Source organism: Trachurus japonicus, unplaced genomic scaffold, assembly GCF_045865225.1.
Source record: "Trachurus japonicus isolate A0001 unplaced genomic scaffold, Traja_1.0 AP031020.1".
Taxonomy (NCBI): domain Eukaryota; kingdom Metazoa; phylum Chordata; class Actinopteri; order Carangiformes; family Carangidae; genus Trachurus; species Trachurus japonicus.
This window is the reverse complement of record NW_028221153.1, coordinates 4,070-10,052: the sequence shown is the minus strand read 5'-3', so window position 1 is coordinate 10,052 and position 5,983 is coordinate 4,070. Positions and strand designations below refer to the sequence as shown.

Below are 5,983 nucleotides of genomic sequence, written 5' to 3'. Positions count from 1 at the left end.
CATTTGCAAATATTTTCACAGCAACTTGTTGCCAAATTGTGAACGTGCGACTTGTGCTTTTTTTTTTAACAAGAGCATCAGGCTTGTATTATTTGCAGCAGTCGGTGTTGATGGGAGAGAAAGAGTCTGATTTGTTTTGTGGGGTCGGTCAGTAAATATTTCATATTGTTGTGACTGAACGGTCACTTTGGCAACAACTAGTTTATATCCAACTAAACATGAGTCAAAATGATGAAGATCCAGGTGTTTTTTTAAAGGGGGGAATCACATTACACAGAAAACATCTCATCATAAAACTATTTATCTTGACTTGGCACCATGCAGTAAAGGGTTAACTTTTAAAATTGGCTTCATTCATGAAATTATATCTCAGCAATGTCAAAAATGTAATTTAAAGTACAGCAATTTGATCAAATTAAATGTAGTGAAGGATTCTGGGTAGTCTTGGATCATCTCGACCCGACCACATGTTTTTGGCTGAAGCTATAATGTTTTAACGCTAGATTTGTTTGTTTTTTTGTTTTTTTTTACAGCAATAACCAGAGCAGGAGAGCAGAGTATTTTTTAAGAGCACAAGAAATATAACACAAACAACAAACACACAAAAGAAAACACAGAATTGTAATGAGCTTCGACTTAAGGGAACAAACCGCTACGTTTACTGCCATTTCCCCCGGGACTTTATGAAAAGGTACAAGACTTTATGTTCCAGTTTTGAAAGACTTTTCTATTTGTGACACCTGTGACTTGCTTTACTACATCATTAGTGTTGTGAACCGTGGAAGCTGAAGCGGATCGGGTTTTAAGGAGGAAGACGAAGGTTTTGTTTTGTTTTGTTTTGTTTCGTCTTCAGGTGGTTTTCAGCTTCTCGGTTTCATTTCAAAGGTCTGAGACGACGGCGGGTCAAAGATTTGTCAACAAGTGAATATTGTTGAGTTCAGTAAAAATCCTGCTTTGTAGCTCAGTCAGTGGCTGATGGATCTTTACATCTAATTAAATAAAAACATTTTCATACACTTGGTTGTTTGTTTTTTTTTTGGTGAAGTCCTGTATTTGAAATTGACCGTGGTTTACTTTGTCTATAAAACCTGTGACTGTGAAGTGAACACCTGTCGGATTTCAGATCAAACATCATATTGAAAGTTCCAGATAATCTACGTAAATGAACTGTTTTGTCAACTGCTGATTCAAAGGACAAGATTTTGATATTTTAATCTGTCTACAGCTGTTTATGATGAGTTAATTAACCAATTAACTCAACTGATGTGGAATGAATCATCAACATTTTTTATAATTGATTACATCAGGTACTGATCTGATCTTCAGCAATTTGTGATGAGACTTTGTACAAAAATGAAGTTAAGAAAAGAGATGATTTGAGTTTGGTGGTTTATCAAAATGTAGTGACAAAGGAAAGTACGGTGGCCCTGAAGACCCAACTAACTACAACTATTTAATTTCCTAGCAAATGCAGTTATTAATACACAAACAGGAACCAGGGGGAGATTTCAAATAAAGACATCAATTAATGAGCACAAATGAAAAGTTTTAGCAGCTAGTCAGATACTGTACGTACTGTTCCTTTTCAAAGGCTACAAATGAAGGTTTTGAGTGACTAAATTTGGTTTTATAAATAAGGTATTTCCCTAAAATGATCAGCAAATTTATTACATATAACAATTTTTATTTTTTGTGCTTTTGTTGTGTTGGAAACCAAACGGTAGCTACATCTTTCCAACACAAAGTAAAATCTGAGTCAATATTGGCTTTATTTAATGTACCGGGATATTTCTCTCCAGAATGTGACAGTAAAGGGACAGTGCTGCCAAAACAGGCTTTAGAAACAAACATGATGCTACAAATACAACAAATAACTTCATCATCAATGTGAAAAAACATGAGCTGCAAAAACTATGCAACTATGCTAACAGTAGCATACATATTATTAATATTGACAACAATCTCTATAGCTTATTTTCAAACCCCACTAACTAACTAAATAACTAAAGCGTCTCAGCCTGGTCCGTCACTTTATTGTATAAAATTGTTTTCTGAACATGTAGCACGTGTGTATTTGAACGTTAGTTAGCCCTCAAAAAATTATAAATTGTTAAAAACATTAAAAAATGTATCCTACACTTACACTACACATATGAAGCACATGAAAAGCGCTATATAAATTAAATGAATTATTATTATTATTATTATTATTATTATTATTATTATATGTTTTAAGGTGGATATTGTTATTAAGGTGGCTAGATTCAGTTGTATAATGTATAACGTGTACTAACTAAACACTGAACTAAAAAACACCTGCGTTCTTCCATCACCGTCTTTATCCATTCGAACTACATTTCCCATGATTCACTCTGCCAACCGATGACGTCGACGCGCCTATAAATGCCGCCATTTTCCATCGTCACATCCTCTTTCCGTTGCTCTTCTCGCTTGGAGGTATGAAGCCGTTGATCCACCGCCAACACAATCCGCTCTAATCAAGAAGTTTTACCAAACATCCGCATTTACTGATCATCTGTTTGCTTCTTTTCCACAGAATCCTCTCCCCACGATGAGAGCCAAGGTAAGATGACCGTTTCTGGTCCGAGATTTAACTGGTTTTTATTCTGTCCGTTGTCTTCTTGTTCTTCTTCCCGCTTCACTTAGCTTTAGCTTTAGCTTTAGCTTTAGCACCGTAATGGCCGCTCATGTGCTTCTTCTGCTTCTCCTCCCCGTGTTTTGTCTTTAAATGCGTCTCTCTCTCTGTGTAACGTCTCCATTTTTAGTAACACAGAGTATAACAGTAAATTAAACTGTTAATGGTTTTAATTAAAATGTCGGTAAAGTGGCGGTAAAACAACGGTAACGGGCTTGGCCCTGTGTGTGGATGCACGTTGCTGCTGCTGCTGCAGGTGTTGGCACCAGAAAACCTCTGAGTCTGAACCCATGATGCTGCTGCTGTGTGTTTATGGTTAATTAATCATCACTTATATCCAATATTTAGCACTAATGTATTGATACTGTGGTGTTTATCTGCATTGCATCAACATTTACCTGCTGTATCACCTCAGTCTATCAATAGGTTTTCAGTGACAGTGCTCATTTTGCCGGATTAAGAGTCTTTTAATTCCTCATCCACACCAGTTTCACCTCCTAAATTATGTTTATTACTCTTTGAAGATGTAATAAAAGTACCACACTTTTTTAAAGTGTGTGATTGAGAACCAGTGCTTTCACTAAAGTCTTTATTTCTGCAGGATGTCTGTAATTGGTAGGTTTATTTACTGTAAGAAACAAAACATTAATGCTGATTCTGCAGTTCATGTTTGACATATTATGCAACTATGCTAACTGCACTATTTAGCCACAATTAAAGTCATTCAATCAGTGCTTTTCAATCATTTTCTAAACCTAAAACAAGAGTCAAACTACTCCCATGTGGGTTGTTGTGCTGGAGCCATTGAAAGATGATACTCGGCACGAGTCCATGTTGGTGCAGGACAGGTCTAATTTATCATTATATTAAGGATACATGATCAGCTAATTTGCTATTGATGAATTATAACCGCAACACTAATGTTCAGAGTTATATTGCAATTTCTGGTCATCCAACTTCAGACAAACTCATCCTGGTGAATATTATCAGGTCTATGACACAAACTGTATCTGTCTTGTCTCTCTGCTCTGACTGTGAACACTTGATGCTGAGTTTTAGGGCTTTAAATGTTCTTGCTTTCAACATTTCCTGGTATTTTATTCCAACCTAATGTGAAGATGAATGACTTCTGCCACTAAGGCGCATGCACTCACTGCTTTTGTTCAGGCTCTTTCATCTTATCTAATTGTGCTTTTCTCTCATGGACTTTGAAATGTTAAAGTGCTGTAAATGAAGCTGAATTTACATGAATTTCTTTTTCTCTTTTCAGTGGAGGAAGAAGCGTATGCGCAGGTAAGAAACAACAGTTCACTTCATACTAATAAACTTAATGCACAAAGCTGGAGAGGATTCAGATATGAAGCCACTGACATTTTCTTTGTGATGGTTAAGATTATTTTTAATGTTCAAGTTGAGACATTGCAGCATCATGCTTCATATAGATAGATATAGAGATAGATAAATAGATAGATAGATATAATAATCAGTAGTGGCTGTTAAATCCCCTCTATGGTTTCCCACCACGGGAGCGGCTGCTGGTCAGGGAATCGGTGTTGACGCTGCTGTTTCCTCTGCAGGCTGAAGCGTAAAAGGAGAAAGATGAGGCAGAGGTCAAAGTGAGCCCTCGCCCCCCCTCCCCTCCCTGCTGCCAGCTGTGGTCCCGTCTGAGCCTCTTCACCTGACGGACGTGAGGCGTTGCCATCGGTGACGGCTCGTCTCTGAGTCGACCGCGACGCCGAGTGAAGACGAAGACGCTGGACAGATCGTTCATCAGCTGCCGTGTTCTTGGACCATAACATGTTAAACCAACTGTCCTCTGCTGTGTTGAACAATAAATGAACACTGTTAAAGTTTAACAGCTTTCAGCCTCTGATTTCTCAGGATTTAGTGTCAATTATGGTTTAGATTAATTTAAATAATATGCAAATGTGAGAATCCTGGATGAGTTAAAATTAAAGATTCAATGACAGAAAGCTCTGAGACTAATGCTGAGTTTGCAGTTGGATCGAATATAAGGAGCAGATATTTTTATTTGTTCATAGTTTGAACCCCAAATCCAGCTTGACTTAAAATGTTTTACTTATTTTTGCTGCAACTTATAATTTACACCAGTTGCACTTCAGTTCTATTTAATGGTGCTGGATAGTTTCTATAAACTGCAGACTCATTTAGCTTGGTGTAAAACTTAATGTTCTCTAAGTGAGATGCTGTTGTTGCTAGAGCAAACTGCTGAACACTTTCCTTCTGCACTGGTTTCCTGTTGGGTTTCAGATGAATAAAGGCTTCAAGGAGAGGGAGGTGGGTGGGGGGGGGGGGGGGGTCTTAAAGTACATGCATAACATGAGCTGCAAAAACAGTTGTTTCTGGGGATACAAAAATGAACAGACAACATTTTTTTAAATCAGCAAAATTTCTGAATCTGAGGAAAAGAAAATTAAAAATTGCATGTTATTTGCAGCAGTTATTTTCTTAAGAGATAAAATAACTTTATATGTTCAGTGAACGTCCTGGTTCCAACAGTCTGATCATCTCACATTTAAAAACAACCTGTCGTACACCTGGTAACATTCACCATAAATATACAGGTGCATCGTGGAAAAGTCTCAGTAATCCAGTTCAAAAAGAGAAACTAATACTGTATTATTTATATATATATATTATGTTTGTACTTTATTTAATATCTTTTAATCATAATGATTAATATACATATATATATATATATTAATATATTACAAAAGACCATAAGGAAATGTCTTTCTGAAAATGATGTCCATCTACACTGAACAAAAATATAAATGCCCCACTTCTGTTTTTGCTCCCATTTTTGTACGAGCTGAACTCAAAAATTAAAAAGTTTTCTGTGTACACAAATGGTCTATTTCTCTCAAATATTGGTTATTATTATTATTATTGTGGCCAGCCTAATGCACAGTGCACACCTGTTGTTACCATCAATAGTCATGCTGTCTAACCAGCTTCATGCCACACCTGTGAGGTGGATGGATTATCTCTGCAGAGAAGAAGTGCTCAAGTTAGACAGATTTGTGAACAATATTTGAGAGAAACAGACCTTTAGTGTACATAGAAAACGTTTTAGATCTTTGAGTTCAGCTCGTGAAAAATGGGAGCAAAAACAAAAGTGTTGCGTATATATTGTTGTTCAGTGTGTTATGCTCAATAGTTGGTTGGGAGTTGGACTATCTGACTTGAACTAGCTACTGGAAGTGGACTTTTCCATGATATTCTAATTTATTGAGAATGCACCTTTATGTGGTCATATGCCCCCCCCCCCCCCCAAAAGGCAAGTCACTTTTTAAAACTGTAGTG

At 36.8% G+C, this 5,983-nt stretch overlaps 1 long non-coding RNA gene across 1 annotated transcript; it reads left to right on the top strand.

Annotated features, from left to right (window-relative positions):
- The first annotated feature begins 2,361 nt into the window (after positions 1 to 2,361).
- Positions 2,362 to 4,512, top strand: LOC146959814 (uncharacterized). Its single transcript, XR_015035586.1, has 4 exons — positions 2,362 to 2,457; positions 2,558 to 2,584; positions 3,927 to 3,949; positions 4,234 to 4,512. It is a non-coding gene; the product is annotated as an uncharacterized LOC146959814 (long non-coding RNA).
- The last annotated feature ends 1,471 nt before the right edge of the window (positions 4,513 to 5,983 follow it).